Source organism: Eleutherodactylus coqui, chromosome 1, assembly GCF_035609145.1.
Source record: "Eleutherodactylus coqui strain aEleCoq1 chromosome 1, aEleCoq1.hap1, whole genome shotgun sequence".
NCBI classification, from domain to species: Eukaryota; Metazoa; Chordata; class Amphibia; order Anura; family Eleutherodactylidae; genus Eleutherodactylus; species Eleutherodactylus coqui.
The window spans coordinates 238,487,714-238,508,212 of record NC_089837.1 but is presented as its reverse complement, the minus strand read 5'-3'; the positions used below and the strand labels follow the sequence as shown (position 1 = coordinate 238,508,212).

At 45.9% G+C, this 20,499-nt stretch overlaps 1 protein-coding gene across 2 annotated transcripts in view; it reads left to right on the top strand.

Moving 5' to 3' along the window:
* Nucleotides 1-20,499, top strand: part of FYN (FYN proto-oncogene, Src family tyrosine kinase) — a 212,369-nt gene that overhangs the window by 145,812 nt on the left and 46,058 nt on the right. The window lies entirely within an intron of this gene.

Below are 20,499 nucleotides of genomic sequence, written 5' to 3'. Positions count from 1 at the left end.
CGTTCTGTGTAAATGGGCCTTTACACTTTCCGTTTTAATCTTTTTTACTATTTATACAGTTGAAGAACATTTTAGTGTTAGTTTTTCTCTCTTTGGCAATAAGGCTCTCTGTCTCCACCTTTTCTGCTTTTATTTAATTATTACATTTATTTTTTTCCTTGTAGGTTTTTAATACTTCTTCACTGCCCTCTTGTTATAGTAGTTTAAATTTTACACTATAAATCACACGTAAAACATATATACTCCCCCCCCAAGGTCTCTCTCACAATAACTGTTCTAACATCCGTGAGGGATAGTGTAAACAATGGATCCTTCTCTCGTATTGCAATCGTAATTAAAGTTATCAATGGGAGTATGAATAATCAGCCTTAGGGCCCGTTCAGACGAGCGTATGCGTTAATGCGCGTGCACATGCGCGCATTTGAACGTGCGCGCAAAAATGCGCGTGAACGAAGGTCCATGCTTTACATATGCGTGTTAGCAAATGTGATGTTGGCTGCATGGAGCGCATGTAGATGCGCTTCATACCTTGAGCTGTATCAGCATCCCAGCCAATATACACGGCGCCAGTATTTTAAGTATTGATAGTTGTGAGACACACGTTTTTTCGCGCCCCAGCAAACTTTGGATTACTAAGTTTCTTTCTTTATATAACAGGCTGCACATCGTTTATTAGTGTTTACAACAAAACACATCCGGAACACAACATGGAGTGCTTTATGCAAAGGGAAAGACACAAAAGCATTTAGCTTTAGCATAAAAAAAAAAATTTACATTGCTGTCTATTGGGTCGTTCACACGAGCGGACTCGCGTGCAGCGTGTCCCATAGGAGCCAATATTAATAGCAGCGCAGTACGGACCAAACTGGTACGCATGTCCTTTATTCGTTGCTGCGCACGTTCGCACGCACTAAAAACACTCCCATGTGAACACTTCATAGGAACTCCATAGTTTTATATAGGAGCGCAGTTTTGTGCGCGCGTATATGCGCGCGAAAACACGCTCGTCTGAACGGGCCCTTATTCATGAGTCTGGTGTGTTTTCCCTCCTTGTCTTTCTTTTCCCCACGCCAGCTTATCGGGTACAGATTGTCGAGCAAGGAATATAGGAACGTAGGAAAGAAGAGGCGAAAAATGTCAAGAAGAGAGAGGCTATTTCTGCTTAGTTCAGGGGGCAAGCATATGTTCTTCATTTATTTGGTCTCTCTCCCCACCTCATTTGCTGTAACCCCAATAAGTATATACTTTTTATATCCCCCTCCCCCTTGTCTCTATTTATTATTTTTTCTTTAATATACAAAATATATTCCAACTAATTCACCAGCCTCCTCTTTTCCCTCCCCCTTCCATCTCTGGGATCGAGTCCCCTGCACGCAGCCGCTGACCCACACGGCGCCCCACACCACACTCTGCACACACATCCTTTATCCTATTGATGGACCTGGGCCCATCAGACCGTAAATGTGTATCCATCTGAGCCACATATAATATTTCTGACTGGTCTTACGTTTAGCATATATATTCTTTTCCCATGGAAGGATTTGATTAACTTTATTTTTAAATTCACCTAATGTAGGAGGTGCCTCGTCCAACCAGTGTTGAGTTATCGTTTTCCTAGCTAGGTACAATAATCTGGCTACTGCCAATTTTTCATGCTCATCCAGTGCCAAGTCATGTGCATAGCCCAGGATACACACAAATTGTGTAAAGTCTACAATTATTCCAAACACTGTGTTAATCAGTTCGCACACCTCTGTCCAGTATCGGTGTAATTTCGGGCAACGCCACATCATGTGTATCAAGTCCGTCGCGTGGGTCTTGCAGCGCGCGCACAGGGGTGAACTCCTAACTCCGATGTTATACAGAAAAGCCGGTGTGCGGTACACCCTGTGCACCAAGTATAGCTGCGATAGTCTATATGACTCGCTTAGAGATAGTCTGGGTGTCATTTGCAGGATTTCCTCCCAGTGCGACTCCTCGATCGGACCAATATCTGCTTCCCATTTTGCTTTGGTGGGGATTAGATTGCGTGCATTTGTATTTTCCCCACCGTAGTAGTTGCTGTTCCTATAATATCTGCCACTATATTTACTGATATCGTTACTTCCGCTATGTTCATTTCTGCTTGGATAGCGTGCCTAAGTTGCAGATACCTATAGAATTCACTATTTGGAATGTATTCTTGTCATATTCTTGTCTCAGTTGTTCAAAGGTTTTTATTCTCCCCTCTTCTAATATGTGTGATATTCTCTTAATTCCATCCCTGAAAGCCCTGTAATTTGTAAATTTCTGTCAGATATGGGTTGTACCATATTGGAGTATATTGTGTGCAACTTTCTATTCCCATCATACTTCTGGCTTTCCACCATATTTTGTGTATGAGTAACAGTGTGGGAAAAATTTGACCATTTCTCTTAAAGGTGTGTTTTGTTTCTCCAGAGCCTCAAATAAATGTGACCCAGTGAAGCACCCCTTCAGCATCCAGAAGCTTGCGTCCCGTGTCTCTTCTGACCCCCAACCCTTAAAATGTTGTAGCTGTGAGGCAACAAAGTATGAGATAGGATTAGGTAGTGCCAACCCACCCTTGTCCTTGGGATTACATGGCGTCTCCAATTTAATCCGGGCACTCTTTCCACCCCAAATAAGCTCCCTAAATATACTATTAACTTTATAGAAAAAACGCTGCATTATCCAGTGGAGGGAGTTGTGCATTAGGTACAGGAGCTGCGGCATCCACACCATTTTGATTACATTCACCCTCCCTATAACTGACAAGGGGAGCTTCTGCCTCCATTTAGTAAGGAGCGGTTCCAGATTTATTTTCCCATAATCAGCAACATTTCTAGTAATATTGAACCCCAGATATTTAAATGTTGCGGTACATTGCATGGGTATCTCCTCATTGGTTATATACAGCTCTGGAATATCCCCCTGGCATCCCCACCGACTTGGACCAGTTTATTACCAGCCCTAAGAAGGATCCGAATGTCCTAATTACTTGCATGGTTGTCTCTAGAGATGTTCCTGCATCCCCTAAAAGTAGCAGAATATCATCTGCATATAGGGCGATTTTTTCTTCCATATTATCACGCTTAAAGCCCACTATTCCAGAATGTGATCGTATTTTACATGCTAGGGGCTCCACCGCCAGCGCGAATAAAAGCGGTGACAATGGGCACCCCTGCCGTGTCCCTCTATATAGTGGGAACGTATCCGAAGATTTCCCATTGACAAACACATCGGCCTGCACATCTGTATATAAAAGTCTGACCAGACGAATGAAAGTGGGGTCATAGCCCATTTTCTGTAGTACACAGCCACTCAACACTATCAAATGCCTTGGCGGTGTCTAATGAGCATATTATTCTGTTGCCAGGGTTGTCTACTGGTATTTGTAAGTTTAAGAATAATCTACGGATATTTGTTCCTCTGGATCTGGCTGGTATAAATCTGCTCTGATCTGGATGTACCAGCGTAGACACTACTCTAGATAATTGGTTTGCCAGTACCTATGCTATTAACATCTGCATTTAATAACGATATCAGCCTATATGAATCCATCACCAGGGGGTCTTTTTCTGGTTTTAATAGTATTGTTATTTTGGCTTTTTCCATTGAGTGCGGCAAGTCTCCCTGGCTTTCCGCTTCGATAATAGTATCAAGGAGGTGTGGCAAAAGGACATCTGCAAATTGTTTATAATATTCCATAGGGAACCCATCCTCTCCAGGGGCTTTATTGTTCTGCATATCACTCACCGCTTCCTGTAATTCCTCCAATTCTATTGGTGCATCGAGAAATTCCCGCTGCTCTTCCGACAGCGTACGTGTCTCCGCTCTTGCCAGATATAGTTCGATTTGTTCAACTGATTTATTCAGCTTGGAGGAATAGAGGGAAGCATAGAATGCTTGGGCAGTTTTTTGAATGGAGGTCGTATCTCTAACACTATTACCCTGCGTATCTTTTAGTTCTATAATATATGTGGCGTTGCTCTGCGCACGAGCTATAACAGCTAGCATATACCCCGTGCGTTCTCCTTCCTCGTAATAAGTTTGTTTACGAAACCCGTTCTTAGTGGCCGCCGTGTCTAGGGAATAGGCGTTAAGTGCTTCTTGGGCTTTTTTCCAGGTATTTAATGCTATCATAGTACTTTCTTCCACAAATTTGGCCTCAGCCTCTACCAATTGTTCCTGTAGCGCTCGCCCTGTTTCTCTATGTCTATTTTTGCCCTGAGTGATTTTTTTGCACCATTATCCCTCTAATATAAGCTTTCATAGCCTCCCAGCATGTAGTCATGTTTGTCGTTCCCTTGTTAAAGGAGTTGTCCGGCCACACAGGGTAAAAATTTTTATAATGCTGCTGCTTCCCTTTCAGTAAGGATAGTAACAGACAGCATACAGGGGCTCAAACCGGCCAGCAGATCAGCTGCAATGTCAGTTTATTACCTTAGACTGATCTTCTCTGCAGTTTTCAAAGATGGCGCCTCTGTACTGCCTTCTCACATGCCCTGCGCCCCCCCCCTCTTCTGTGTGCGCGCTCCCGATGGTAGTAAGACATGAAAAGGCAGGATTTCCCTCAGCTCACGTCCTAGCCCCGCCCACGACACGCCCACCTCTATTGAACTGCTCTACAGTCTCTCCCCGCCCAGGCCCCGCCCCCTGCTAAAGTAAAGTAAAACATTTCCCCACACACACATGCCCTCATAGTGCCCCTCTCACAATGACCCCCCCCCCCCCCCACACTTCTGTCAGCCGGGTCAATGCACATACACATCACTGCACCCCCCCCCCTTCCCATGCACACATCCATCCATCCATCCATCGATCTCTCCCACTCCACACACCCCCCCTTCCCCCGGGACTTCTGTCAGCCGGTCCGTGCACATACACACACATCACTGCACCCTTCCCCTGCACACATCCATCCATCCATCCATCCATCCATCTCTCCCACTCTACACCCCCCCCCCTCCCCCGGGACTTCTGTCAGCCGGTCCGTGCACACCACACACACACACACACATCACTGCACCCCCCCCCCCCCCGTGCACACATCCATCCATCCATCTCTCCAACATTTCTCCCCTTCTCCCCTACTCCCCTTCTCCCCTTTCACATACTTTTAAAGTCCCGACGGTGTCTTCTTGGCTCTTGTCCAAGCAGCAGCGGCAGGCAGTCACTCACTCCGCTCTGGTATATGAAACCAGGAAGTGAGTGTACTGCGCATGCGCCGACCGGTGGCGCTCGTCCCCTGCGATGATGAGGTAAAGAGCGCGGTCCCGGCAGAAGAAAGAAGGACTGCGCATGCGCGGAAGGGAAGAGGAGCGTTCCAGCGCCGACGAGAGCTGCTGCCGGCCCGACAAGAAATGCAGAAGATTTCTTGTCGTAACCTGGGACGACCGAGGGTCAACACAGGGGGGGGCACCCCTAAAGGTAAGTCCAAAACTTCTGTTTGCTTCATTTTCCATGCACAATGTATATTACAAAGTGCATGGAAATGGGCAAACAGAAGTAATGAGACCTGATGTTTCTGGCCAGACAACCCCTTTAAGTTCAAAGTATTCTATTAGTGTTTCCTTTATACTTTCCTTATCTAATATAGTTAGCCAATGTGAATTTAGTTTCCAGCTCTTTTGAGTATAACCGGTATCATTACAGTGTCGTATATCCAATAATAATGGGAAGTGGTCCAACACAACTCTAGGTAAATATGTAATTGATGCCATGTCACTATATAATTTGACATTCCCCACCTCCAAATCAATTCTTGATAGCGATCTGTATGTGGTGGAATGACGTGAGTATCGTCTATCTTTGGGGTATCGCGTTCGCCATAAGTCTAGCAATAGCATCTCTTTCAGTAGGCGACCTAGTAGTGTCAAACAACTCTCTCCGGGGGTATTTTCCGTGCGTATTCTATCCTGTGTTGGATCAATAACGGAGTTAAAATCTCCGACTATAAGAACTGGGATTCTGGTGTTTCAGCTGCAAACCCCAGCACCTGCCGCACAACCGAACTATTATATCAATTTTTTGGTTATAACATTTAAATGGGATATTTTTGTGTATAAATATACTGATCCCTCTGGAGTAGTTGGTATGTGTAGCATGAAAACCTTGACTCATCCCCCCTATTTTAACAGTTTCTATAGTTTCTTTGGATAAGTGGTTTTCTTGTAGGCATAATATAATTGGACCCTCTTCTCTAATTACCTGGAGTACCGCTGAGCGCTTCGCCGGGTCACCTAGCCCTCTCACATTCCATGAGACAATTCTGATTTTTCTACTCCTTTTTACTATGTATTACATTATCCAGGGTTAACCTATTCCAATTAAATCCGATATTCATAATCCGTGTGTGGGAGCCGCACTAGGAGGGTCCATGGTGCATATCAATATCAAGAGGGGTACCTCCCATCGCATACATCCAAAAATCATCTGCCATTACATTCAGAATTTCTTTACTTATTATTAACTGTACATAGTCAGTACCAAGTATACATGTATATACAATGATGTCTGAGCACATCAGAACAAAGTTAACACATCTATAGGGTGCCTGCACACGTACGGAATTTCCAGCGCGTTATTTTAGGCACATTGTCCGCCCCAGACCGCAGCCAATATACTCCTATGAGGATCCGCGTGAAAAAATCTGCGACCTGTTCTAATTTGGGTCGGATTCTGCGCATGAAGCCTCCAATACAAGTGAATGGGTGCGTTTTTTCACGCAGTACATCCGGAGTGCAGCTGCAGATGGAGTCACTGGTTGCTATGACTACAGGAAGTAGGCATGGTAGGAGGCGTCCCAACACACAGCAGAGCTTCACAGGCAAATTTGTAGAGGGAGATAGGTAGTATTTCTTGTCAATGCAGGATGTAAGAATGCAAAATCTGTAGTAATGAATTCCTCTTGTGAATTTTTTTGCAGTGACTGAAATAAAGTCACGCTGGAGAAGCGCCTGAAAAAAGTGACATGGATCAACCATGTCCACAAAGACAGATGCTCACCGGGTGAAAGCCTGTTGCCAGAATAATTTAACGGTGCCCGCACAAGCAAGAGGGACAAAACGGAGTCTGGGTGTTGGTTTTTAAGCTGTTTTCCAAGGAATGGGCAGTTCTCTAGGGGTTGGGTTTACAATAAGGGGTGTCTGCTGGTTTTTCTGCGCGTTTATTTCCGCAACACATCCGCGTATATCCGCGCGTGATTTTTCACGCATCCGCACCTATCCGCAAGCACATTTAGGTACCATACGCGCGTGAAAATCCGCTAGCGGAATCCGGAACGCTCGTGTGCAGGCGGCCATACACTTCCTGCATCACTGCAACGAGGTTATCATATTGAGAGTCGATGATTCCAGACAGTATGTGTTGAGCATATGCAAGTATCACTGCTCCCCAACTATATAGGCTGGGCAGCATAACATCCATACTCTCTTTCTTTTCCATTGTGGATCCATCTGAACCTGTTATATTTTGCATGTTCCGAGGTCGACACCACCCGTCAATGTTTCGGGCATCAGTTTTAAAGTTCTCCTTTGAAGTATATCTCCTACTTCTTATTTGTAATGTTAACATCAAACCCGGCGCATGCAAATAATTGAGGAACAACAAACTCTGTATACAATACAATGTACAAAGTAAATCCACTAAATAACATTTCCCCACTATCCATTACCTACTCACTATTGTTAATATACATCAGAGAGAAAATTTTTTTCGGATTTTCAAAAAAATGCGTTGTTCCTAAAGCAGCGACCCTTAATTTGGCTGGGTATAACATCGCATATGGAATGTGCAGGCTTCGTAGTCGCCTCTTTATTTCAAGGAATGTCGTACGCTTCTTCTGCAGTTCGGTTGAAAAATCTGGATAGAATGAGATCCTGGCTCCATTAAACTGAATGTCACCCTATTTGCGGGCATTTTGCAAGATGGCGTCACGGTCTTTGAAGTGCAACAGTTTGAGGAGTATAGGTCTTGCAGGAGCCCCGGGGGGAAGGGGTCTTGTAGGTACACGATGGGCTCCTTCTATGGCAAACAGAGTTGTTAGCGAGCTCTTGCCAAAGATCTCAGGGAGCCAAGTTTCAAAGAATTCTGTCAGATTATTGCCTTCTGCTTTTTCTGGGAAACCTACTATTCGCACATTGTTTCGTCTTGAGCAATTTTCCAGATCGTCAATTTTATTTTGGAGAGTTAGCATGTTGCGTGAGGCGTTTTCAATATCACGCTGTAGTGGTTGCACCACATCCTCCACATCGCCCAGTCGTTGCTCTGTTTCTGTTAGGCATTCTGATATCTTTTGCACGTCATGTCGCAACAGCCCCATGTTCGCTTGCATGGATCCCATCTGTGCATTAAGGTTACCCAGGGCTGCATTACACTTAGCAACTTCACCAAAAATGTCCTTTAATGTGGGCTCAGCTGTATTAATGCCACTATCTCTTGTGCTAGTGTCAGTTTCTTTGCTCTGTCCTGTTTCTGCAGTTTCTCTGCCAGTTATATCATCCTCCTCACTTATTGTGCCTGCAGGCTGTGTTATTGCATAAGAACTCCCCTCCTCCACCATGCTGTTCCTTTGCTTAGTGAGACTCAGCATTGTCTCCTCTTTGCCTTGGTCCCCCCTGGCATACTTTTTCAGCTTCTGTGCTGCCTCACTGCTGCTGCTGTTGTTGCTGTGTGGGCGTGGGATCAGTGTTCTCTGGTCTTTTAGGCCTGAGCCGGCGCCATCTTGGACCATCCGGCCGCCTGCTTCTCCGCACTTTCCTTTCTCTCTCCCGCGCACCATACTGCCTAATGCCTCCAGATTCTCCTCCGTTGGTCTCCGCTGTCTGCAGAGTATGCTGGTGGTGTTTTCTGCTCTGTTTAAGTCCCGGTTACAGGGGTTTTTCAGGGTGTAATGTGGAGCTGATCTGAAGCACTGCTGCTCACATCCCCAGTCAGGCTCCGCCTCTATAGTAGTTTAAATGCTTTCTTTTTGTTGTTTATTACTACCTTTACATCATTATTGAGACACATTTTATTCCTGTAAGACATGAATTATTTAAAATAACGGCATCTCTGAACTGATTGAACTTTGCCTTCCTAAAATTTAGTATTTTTGTAGCTCCCAAATAAAACTCCCTATTCAAAGACAAGGCAATTTTTTATATTGTGGTCACTATTTTTCATGTGCCCCTCCCAACCTGCACCCTTGTTATTCTTTCAGATTCTTTGGTTAATATTCAGTCCAAAATGTCCATCCCACTAGTTGGGTCCTGTACAAGTTGAAAAAAGTTCATGCAGGCTGTGTGAACAGTGACGTACAAAAACGCAATCTCTAGGAGAAAACTGAACAAGAAAGAATATGTACTCTAGTCTATTGTACATCAACAACACACCGGATGTGCATACAAACACCCACAAGGAAAACGAGAATAACAAACCCAACACCACACTAAACGGACATATACTTTTCCAATGTAGTAAATAACCAGACAGGTAGAAATATCTATAAGTACGAAGTATTGGTTTGTATTTTGGCCAAAACATGTAAGCTCACAAGCCCACATCAAGGGTCCTCATTTTCTTGCTCGTCCCTAACACTAACAAGACAACTACAACAAAGGAAAGAGGAACCCTGCCTACACGTGGGGTGATCATCCCGATAGGTTCCTGCCTGGGGCAGTCCTTATGGGCCAACTGTCTCACCCTAGAGAGTAATATTCAGGAACACCACACAAGGGAGTTACAATATAATACACATTGAACAGGACAGTTTACAGCAAGGGCAGTCAACACCTACAGACATACACAGAACATGACCCTGTTCACATCAAGTGACTGCAACATAAAGGGAACACCTCACAGAACAAGACATTACTCACACCAAGTGTAGTCCACACCTTTAGACATACACTAAACAAGTCATTGTTCACACCTAAAGACATCTTGCCTCACAGAGGGAAACCCCACTCAGAACCTCCTGCATGCATAGATAACACAGCGAGAAATAGACAGGAACATCAAACACCAATCTGACGTAAAAGGAACTTGTCAGATATCACCCACCTGACAATATGCAGGACATCAGATGTCTGGAGGCCATATCTAATAGAAGAGAACTGGGGCCCGCAGAACATGCAGATGGGAGGATCAGGTGTCCAGACCATCTTCAGGGAAGGTGGGGGAAGCAACTCAAACAAGCAGCACACATAACACAAAACACTAAGTACTGAGAGGGAAAGGAATAATGGATAACTGTCCAGCCCCCTCTAGCAAAAAGGACTGGAACTTATCTGCACAGATTGGTGGTGATGGCTGGCTAGTGCAATCCACACACCTAGCCAACTCAATCATCCCACACCTGTTGAAGTGTCCTCCTGGTAACCCACAGAACTACAGGTACCAGGAGCAACATGTAACAATGATTATCTTTATTGATAGAAACATTCTCTACCCTGTTTTCTATACTAGGTGCCAGTTTCTCTGATTAAACAGCTTCCTCAGTTCTCCAATGCCGTAGGCTCTAGTAAACTACTGGAGTGCAGCAATGCAAGCAGTTTGATTAATAACACTGTCTAAATGAATGTCTGTTTAAGAAATTCCTTAGTATCCTCTCTCAGACTACACAATTTACAGGCAAATCTCTGCATGCTTAGGCTGGGTTCACACGGGGCGGAATTGCGATGGAAGTTCTGTGCGGACCCTCGGCACGGAAATTCCTCTTCATTTACAGTAGCAGCATAGTGGACGAGATTTTGCAAATCTCATCCACATACGGCGGAAAAAACCTGTGCGGAAACTTTTTGCAGCACGGAACTTAAATCTGCAACATGTCGATTAGTTTGCCTTTTCTGCTGCAGAACTCACTCCCTCTCAATGAGAGGGTGAATTCCCACAGGAATCCATGCTGGAACCCGCACCAAATGGTGCGGGTTTGGAGGCAGGCATTTCGTGGCTGATCTGCAGTGAGATGTGTGCTGTGGACATTCCACTGGCAATTCCCAGCCTTATGGTTAAAGACGTTGTCTTGGACTTTTAATATTGATGACTTATCGTCAGGATAGTCAAGCAATTGTTTTTTTGGATAACTATCCCCAGGCTAGGTCATCGGTAGCTGATAGGCGGGGTCCGCCACTTGAAAGCCTCTGATCAGCTGATTGCGGAGCCCACTGTCAGTGTGGACAGTACTGGAAGCAGAATGCATGGTCTGTTTTCTTGAGCTCCAGCTTGATTCTGCAGTTGATTCTGCCATTAAATTAAACAGGAACTGTGCTTGCAGTACTACCCCACAGGTTTGCTTGCCCATAAAGTAACAGAAGCCTGTTTAGGACCCCTATTACTAGAGTTTGCACCTGGTCGGTATTTAATTTTTACCAGACACCCCACAAACATTGGATTCACTCTGTCTGCAGCTTTAGTTGGGCGGCCGCTGCGCTGGATTCAGTCTGTGACCCCTGATCTCTCCCTGGAGTCTGCATTCCTGCATACAGTAGGAACGTGGTGGTGGTGGGGGGGGAGAGGTCAGGAGTCACAGACAAATTTACAGCAACAGCGGCTGCCCAACCGGAGCTGCAGACAGAGCAACTGCAGTGCTTGTAGGGATACTGCCTGGCTGGAGGTCCACTATGGGGGTCACTGTTACTACTAGGGTCACTATGTGGGGTCACTGTTACTACTAGGGCCACTATGTGGGTTGCAAACGTAAAGGCTTGGGGCCCTGTGTGTTTGGTCTCAGAATGATAATGAAAGCGCATTAGCTGCTTCATAAAAGAACAACAGCAGCCCCCCCGGGCATGGTTCGCTGTGCACTGGTGTCTTTAGAGGGTACACCTTCGGACAGCGCTATCTGCTTCCCGCACTGTCTGCAGTGACAGCGGGACTACTGATCGGCAACTGATCGGCAGAGATACCAAGTGGTGGACCCCACCAATCAGCTATTGATGACCTACTCAGACAACCCCTTTAAAGCCACCCTCTGGTTCTGGAGAAACAAAGATGGCTGCACCGCTTCTCTGACTACCGAATGACATTGTGTAGTAGTATGTATCAGTAGTCTACAGGGTACTGTGAGTGGCCATCACTGGTCACATGAGCAGTTGTATAGTGTCTTAGACTAATGATACATACTAATGCAGTATACATCAGGTAGTCAGGGAAGGTGGTGTGGTCATTTTTCCTTATGGACTGGGGGCTCTCTTTAAGGCCTCATGTCCACGGGGAAAATCAGATCCGCTGCAGATTCTCCATGTAGAATCTGCAGCAGGTCCCTCCTGCCCCGCGGACATGAGTGCTTAAAATAGGAATTTAAAAGCATTTACCTTTCCGTAGCGGGCGGGGACGCTCTGCTGTTCCTCACGGCCGGATCTTCATTTTCAGCCGGCGGATGAATTCCTGACGCCGGCGGCACGTCGCCGGCACGTCGTCAACGTGCCGCGCGCATGCGCCGGGCACATCCGCCGAGCCGAAGCAAGGGAGATGCGGCCGTGAGGAAGAGCAGAGCTTCAGCGCCCGCTCCGGGTGAGTAATTCTTTTAAATTCCTATTTTTGGTCTCCCGCGGATCCGGACGGCTTCCATAGGCTTCAATAGAAGCCCGCGGGAGCCGTCCCCGCGGGAGACCCGCATGAAAATGGAGCATGGTCCAGATTTTTTCATGCTCCATTTTTTTTAAAATGCCTTTTATTGACGATCCGCGGGTATTTATCTACCCGCGGGTGGTCAATGCATCCCTATGGGGTGCGGATCCGCGCGCGGGAGATCCGCTGCGGATTTTAAATCACATTTTGCCCGTGGACATGAGCCCTAAGGCCTTTTATCCACGGCATGTGCAGATTCCGCATGTAGATTACCGCAGCGGAAGACCTGCGTGTCAGTGTGGAAATTATTTTTAAATGCTTACCGGTGATCACGGATGCAAATGTACACGGATACACTGCAGATCGTCCGTGCGGAAAAAAGTTTGCAAGCCAGAATGACTGCCTTCCCTCCCCTCCCCTCACCCTCCTTCCCTGTTTGGTCTCCAAGCAACCAGAGAGGTATCTGCCTACAAATACATCCGCAATCGCCCACTTCCATACAGATCTATGGAGCCCATCCGCGCAGAACCTGCTGTGAAATGGAGCATGCTGTGATTTCTTTTCCGCACGCGGCATCCGCAAAGCAAATCCGGAGGTGTTTCTTAAGGGCAGCTTAACCCCTTAACGACGGCCCCATCGGGAAACTACGTCCTCAGAAAGTGGGCCTAAATCCTAGAGGACGTAGTTTTATGCATCCTCTTTGGATTGATGCCCACTGGCCTGAGGACGTGACAGCTCCATGCTCTCGGTGCCCGCAGGTAGCCGACAGCATGGAGCTGTCATCCCAGGATGCGGGCAGTCCCCCCCGGCATTGCGATCGGCGCTATAAAATGAATAGCGCCGATCGCAAAAAAGTAAATAAAACGGTGTAAAAAAGTAGTAATTCAGCTGCTATGATGGATCGGATCCATCACGGCAGCTGAAAATACTCACACGGCTTGTCGGCGGTGTCCCCCGGAGATCTGGTCCTCCCGGACCCGCCGGCGGCCTTCTGCGCATGCGCGCCTGACGATGACGTCACGCGCACGCGCAGAAGCCCGGGTGTCCCCGGCAAATTTAAAATCTCCTGGCTCCCGGCTCCTGAAGGTAGCCGGGAACCAGGAGGTGTTACCGGGGACCACTGCGAGCGGTCCCCGGGCCCGCGATCACCGCTATCCATTGCGATAGCGGTGATCGCGAAAAAGTTTAAAAAGTAAAACAAAAGTAAAGTTTCACCTCCCCTCATGGATCGGATCCATGAGGGGAGGTGAAGATACTCACCCCCGGTCCTCTGCGATGTCCCGGGACCCGAAATCCCCGTCTGCGCATGCGCGCCCGATGATTGACATCGGGCGCGTGCACAGAGGGGCTCGAGCCCCGGGAAATTCAAAATTGCTCTGCTCCTGGCTGCCATGTGTAGCCAAGAGCAGAGGGATGTCACCAGGGACATGATCACTGTCATCCAATGGATGACAGTGATCATGTAAAGTAAAAAAAAAAGTGCAAAAAGTAAAAAAAAAAAAAATAAAAAAAGGGGTAAAAGGTAAAAAAAAAAAAGTGCAAAAAGTAAAAAAAAAGTTTTAAAAAGTTAAAAAAAGCTTGCGTTTCATCTCCCCCCACGGATCATATCCGTGAGGGAGGATGAAATGACGTACCTAAGGCCTGCGGATTTATCCGCGGACCTCACCCCAGCTTCTGCGCACGCGCCCGTCGCCAATGTGGCAGGCGCATGCGCAAAAGCCGTGGTTTTTTAAAATCTCCCTGCTCCTGGCTACAAAACTTAGCCGAGAGCCTGGAGATTTCACGGAGGGCCGCGGTGAGCGGTTCCTGATCACATGTTCGCCGTTATCCAAAGAATAATGGCGATCACGTAAAAGTTAAAAAAAGGGGAAGGTTCATCTCCCCTCACCGATGCGATCGGTGAGAGGAGATAAAATTTTTTACCGGAGGCCTCCATATTTGCACCCCGACGCAATCTTCTTCCGTGAACTTTCCCGTATTCTGCGCATGCGACCGCTGGCAAAACACCGGACACATGTGCAGGAGTCGGGGAGCACAGGAAACTTAATATCTCCTTGCTCTCGGCGACCAACGGTCACCGAGAGCCTGGAGCAGTGACGGGTGGCCTCGTTGAGCGGTCCCCGGTCACGTGAAAAAATGGTAGCGATCTACCTTTGGCCGGTCTCACATGACCGGATAGGAATTACGGATTCCGCATGCGTCTGATCCGCGGTAATACGCAGATCAATCGCATTGGATTACACAATTCCGCTCACATTAGTGGGTTGGAATTGCGTAATCCACTCGCAGAAAAGAAAACGCAGCAGGTTCTATTTTACCGCGGATATCCGCAACATAGAGCCCATTGTGCTCCATGGTCATGGATATACCCGCAGCCCATACGCGACTACATTGTATACAGGCTGTGGGTACCCGCGTCATCGCTAAGCGACGGTGCGGGAAATACAAACAACAAAAAAAAAGTGTACTGCACATGACCGCCCGTGTAAGTACGCAGTTATGCGCAGTACATTACGCGGCCGTACGCAGGGTCACAGCCGGGCTCACAGCCGGGATCCACCTACGGCTGTGTGAGCCCGGCGTTATTCAGACCGCTACCTGTAATACGCAATTTACAAGAAGCCCCGGGAACGCTCGCCTTCCTGCAGTTCCAGGAGCAGCTTGTTGAGCGTCTTCTGTGTGAGACCGCCGCACCTCATCAAGCTTACAAAGGCTCACAGAGCGCCACTTTTTACACCCCATCCCCGCCACTGAGGTCAAAAAATGACTCCCAAAAAGCATGAGAGGAGGGGGGATACCCGGTTTTATTGCCCCATGTGCCCATCCCAACCAGCCTCCATAATTACCCGTCTTTGGAAATACTACACAGTTCACATTATTACTTTTATCTAAGATTTGGGGAACGCCGAAAAGGGCGTGGAGGGGGGGGGGATTTTAGGGAGTCAATTTTTATTCCGTACAAATGAGCAATGGGGCCTGGAATTTATTCAGTTATGCCCTGCAATCCAACCGGTGTTCCCTCCATTACAGGCCTTGCCATGTTTCCTGTAAGTAGATTAGGGCCACAATGGGTATGTTTTTGAACACGGGACAAACGGGGGTATCCATTTTGGGGTGAACGTCTTCATTCCTATGTAAACTGTACAAAAAAAAAAGTTTTTAAATTGACAAAATTGCCAAAAAAATGAAAATTGTAATTTTTTTCTTCTGCTTTGCTGAAATTTATTCAAATACTGTGTGGTCAAAATACGCAGTACACCCCTAAATGAATTCGTTAAGGGGTCTAGTTTTTAAAATGGGGATATTTGTGGGGGTCTTTATAGTTTTGGACGCTCAATGACTCTATAAGTGGGCAATAGGGCCTGGAATTTATTCCGTTGTACCCTAAAATCCAACGGGTGCTCCTTCCATTATAGGCCTAGCCATGCGTCCTTTAAGTAGATTAGGGCCACAAGGGGTATGGTTCTGAACACGGGACAAACAGGGGTATCCATTTTGGGGTGAAAGTCTTCATCCCTATGTGTGCTGTACAAAAAAAACAGTTTTTAAATTGATACAACTGCCAAAAAAATGAAAATTGTAATTTTTTTCCTACTGCTTTGCTTAGATTTATTCAAAAATTGTAGGGTAAAAATACACAGTACACCCCTAGGTAAATTCGTTAGGGGGTCTAGTTTTCAAAATGGGATCATTTGTGGGGGTTCTCTGTCGTTTTGGCCGCTCAAGGGCTCTACAAGTGTGCAATGGGGTCTAAATCACCTTCATGCTAAATTTCTGTTCTGAAAGCCACCGACTACTCCTTTCATTTTGGGCCCCGTTGTGCATCCAGACAAAAGATTAGGGCCACAATGGGTATGTCTCTGAACACGGGACAAACAGGGGTATCCACTTTGGGGTGCAAGTCTTCATTCATGTGTGTGCTGTACCAAAAAAGCAGTTTTTAAAACGACAGAATTGCCAAAAAAACGAAAATCACAATTTTTTCCTTTTGCTTTGCTTCAATTCATTCAAAAACTGTGGGCTCAAAATGGGCAGTACACCCCTAGATAAATTCATTAAGGGGTCTAGTTTTCAAAATGGGGTCATTTGTGAGGGTTCTCTTTGATTTTGGCCGCTCAAGAGCTCTACAAAAGTGCTATGGGCCTAAAACTCCTTCAAGGAAAATCTATGTTCTTAAAGCCACCGACTACTCCTTTCGTTTTGGGCCCCATTGTGCATCCAGACATAAGATTAGGGCCACAATGGGTATGTCTCTGAACACGGGAGAAACAGGGGTATCCATTTTGGGATGAAAGGCTTCATTCATGCGTGTGCTGTACAAAAAAAGCTGTTTTTAAAATGACAGAATTGACAAAAAAATGAAAATCACAATTTTTTCCTTTTGCTTGGCTTGAATTCATTCAAAAACTGTGGGGTCAAAATGGTCAGTACACCCCTAGATAAATTCGTTAAGGGGTCTAGTTTTCAAAATGGGGTCACTTGTGGGGGTTCTCTTTGGTTTTGGCCACTCAAGAGCTCTACAAAAGTGCTATGGGGCCTAAAACGCCTTCAAGCAAAATTTATGTTCTGAAAGACACCGACTACTCCTTTCATTTTGACTCCCGTTATGCATCCAGACATAAGATTAGGGCCATAATGGGTATGTTTCTGAACACGGGAGAAACGGGGGTATCCATTTTGGTGCGTAAATCCTCATTTTCATGGGCTCTATAGGAAAAAAATATGTCTTTAAAATGACATATTTGCAAAAATATGAAATTTTATTTTTTGGCCCCTAAATTGAACTAATTCCTGAAAAGAACTGGTGGGGTCAAAATACTCATGACACCCCTCAGTGAATACACTAAGGGGTGTAGTTTTTAAAATGGGATCATTTGTGGGTGTATCTATTATTCTGACACTTATGAGCCTCTGCAAACTTGGCTTGGTGCAGGAAAACAAAGTGCTCCTCAAAATGCTGAAAAGTAATGTTAAATTTGTACGTCCTCTAAATGGTTAAAAAAAACACAAAAGTTTTTCAAGTGTGCATTCAGAATAAAGTAAACAGATGGAAATACATATCTTATCAAAAATTTGTACAGTATGTTTGGACATATTTGAGATATTACGGTTGAAAATGTGAAAAAATGACAATTTTTTCAAAATTTTTCCAATATTGGTACTTTTAATAAATATACACAAATTATATCGGTCTCTTTTTACAATCTAAATGAAGTACAACATGTGGCAAAAAAACAATGTCAGAATCACTGGGATATGTAAAGCCTTTACGGAGTTATGCCACGTTGAACGACGCATGTCAGATTTCCAAAATTTGGCTCCGTCACTAAGGCGCAAACAGGCTTCGTCACTAAGGGGTTAAACTGCAGATTCCGCGATTCAAATCTGCCCATGGACGTTGGGCCTTACTGACCTGTCAAGGCTGACTAAGCTTGGGTTCCCACACAGCGGAATCCCAGCAGACATCTCACGGTTTGGCCACAGCGAAAAACCGTGAGATTTCCGCCGGAAGAAGCGCTGCTTCAAAACCGCGGCACTTAGCGGTCGAGGCTACCATAGAGGAGAACGCAACCGCAGCGGAGGAAGAAAAAGAATGAGCATGCTGCGGCCGGCTAATCCGCGCCGCAGTGCCGGCTTCTGAGAAATCTCGTCCACATGGCTGGCTAATCCCGGGATTAGCGGCCGCAGGCAGATTTGCCTCGGGGAAACTCCAGACGGAATTAACGCGGCAAATCCGCACCGTGTGAACCCAGCCTTAATATTCACTCTTGAGCAGCAGAGAACATAGCTCTATCCTGTTGATTAAGAGATAGGTGGAAGTTTGTGCTTTAGAGACCTATAGCTTCACTCCAATGTTGTCAATCACGCCGTTGACACACTCACACTGGGGTGCTCAGCGGTGTAGACAAGGGGGCCCATATAGTAGAAGCCGCTGTCCTAATAGTCTTCATTTCTCTTGATTAAGACCTTGTCACCAATACATTCTGCAATGTTTTGAGCACAAAGTGCATACAAAGAAGAATATCATCTAGAAATGTACTTTGTATGGTAAATAATGTAATATATGCTTAAAGGGGTTGTCTCGCGAAAGCAAGTGGGTCTATACACTTCTGTATGGCCATATTAATGCACTTTGTAATATACATCGTGCATTAAATATGAGCCATACAGAAGTTATTCACTTACCTGCTCCGTTGCTAGCATCCCCGTTGCCATGGTTCCGTCTAACTTCGGTGTCTTCTTGCTTTTTTAGACGCGCTTGCGCAGATGCATCTTCTCCCTTCGGACGGTCTTGGAAGCATCGGCGTTTTGGCTCCGCCCCCTTGTACGCGTCATCGCGTAGCTCCGCCCCATGACGTGTGCCGGTTCCAGCCTCCTGATTGGCTGGAATCGGCATGTGACGGGGGCGGAGCTACGCGATGATGCGTACAAGGGGGCGGAGCCAAAACGCCGATGCTTCCAAGACCGTCCGAAGGGAGAAGATGCATCTGCGCAAGCGCGTCTAAAAAAGCAAGAAGACACCGAAGTTAGATGGAACCATGGCAACGGGGATGCTAGCAACGGAGCAGGTAAGTGAATAACTTCTGTATGGCTCATATTTAATGCACGATGTATATTACAAAGTGCATTAATATGGCCATACAGAAGTGTATAGACCCACTTGCTTTCGCGAGACAACCCCTTTAATAGAAAACGTGCAAAGAAAATCTGGTCATTGAGTGAAATGAAAATGAAAATACACGTTCGCCACCAGTTCTTTGCTGTAAATTCACTGCAGTCGACAAATCTGGCCAGCCATTCATCTGTGTGCAGCACCCACTGTAAATTTAGCACACTGCCAAAATACTGCCTGACATGTTATCCTGCTCCACGCTTCATACGCTACAAGGTTAACGGCTGGTAGTAGAGTACTGCCATCTAGTGCATGCTTCCTGATTTACACTCAGCATTTTTCTTCTTCCTTTTGTTATTGCAGTAACACATGGTGGTTGCCAGCCATTATCAATCCTCGAATCTTTACATATGCCGTAGTGCATAAGGGGAAACAAAACTATTACTAGTTAAGAAGTTAAAGTGCTTATCTCATGAACACAGCTCCTTTTTAAAATAGAAGCAGGCCTAGTGATCAGCCCCAAGGCCCTGGGTCCGGCTTCAGAAATTACAGAAACCATACCTGTCCACACAAATGAATGGTGAACATGTAACACACGGGTGGGCTGGATTCGTAAGGGCGAGAGCCCTTCATTTTGAGCAGCTCTCTGCTTTAGCTCATGGTGGCGGACCCCAATCTATGAGGTTCATGTGCTTTAGTAATAATTAAATAATAATGATTAAATGACACGCTCCCTTCCCCCAGCTGTAGACTTTTAAAGGGGTTGTCTCGCGAAAGCAAGTGGGGTTATACACTTCTGTATGGCCATATTAATGCACTTTGTAATATACATCGTGCATTAAATATGAGCCATACAGAAGTTATTCCCTTACCTGCTCCGAATCTGATTGGCTGGAATCAGCACATGTGACGGGGGCGGAGCTACGCGATGACGCTTACAAGGGGCGGAGCCAAAACACCGCTGCTGCCGAGCGGAGCCGAAGGGAGAAGACCCATCTGCGCAAGCGCGTCTAAAAAAGCAAGAAGACCCCGAAATTAGACGGAGCCATGGAGACGGGGACGCCAGCAACGGAGCAGGTAAGGGAATAACTTCTGTATGGCTCATATTTAATGCACGATGTATATTACAAAGTGCATTAATATGGCCATACAGAAGTGTATAACCCCACTTGCTTTCGCGAGACAACCCCTTTAAGTTAAAATATAACTTATATTGTACATAGCATTAAAATAGTTTTAGTAATTCATATAATGACATTTGTGTAATTAAGCAAACTAAAAAAGTGCTCTAATTTGTTATCATGGACTGTGCAGTTAGAGGGAGCAAACCTATT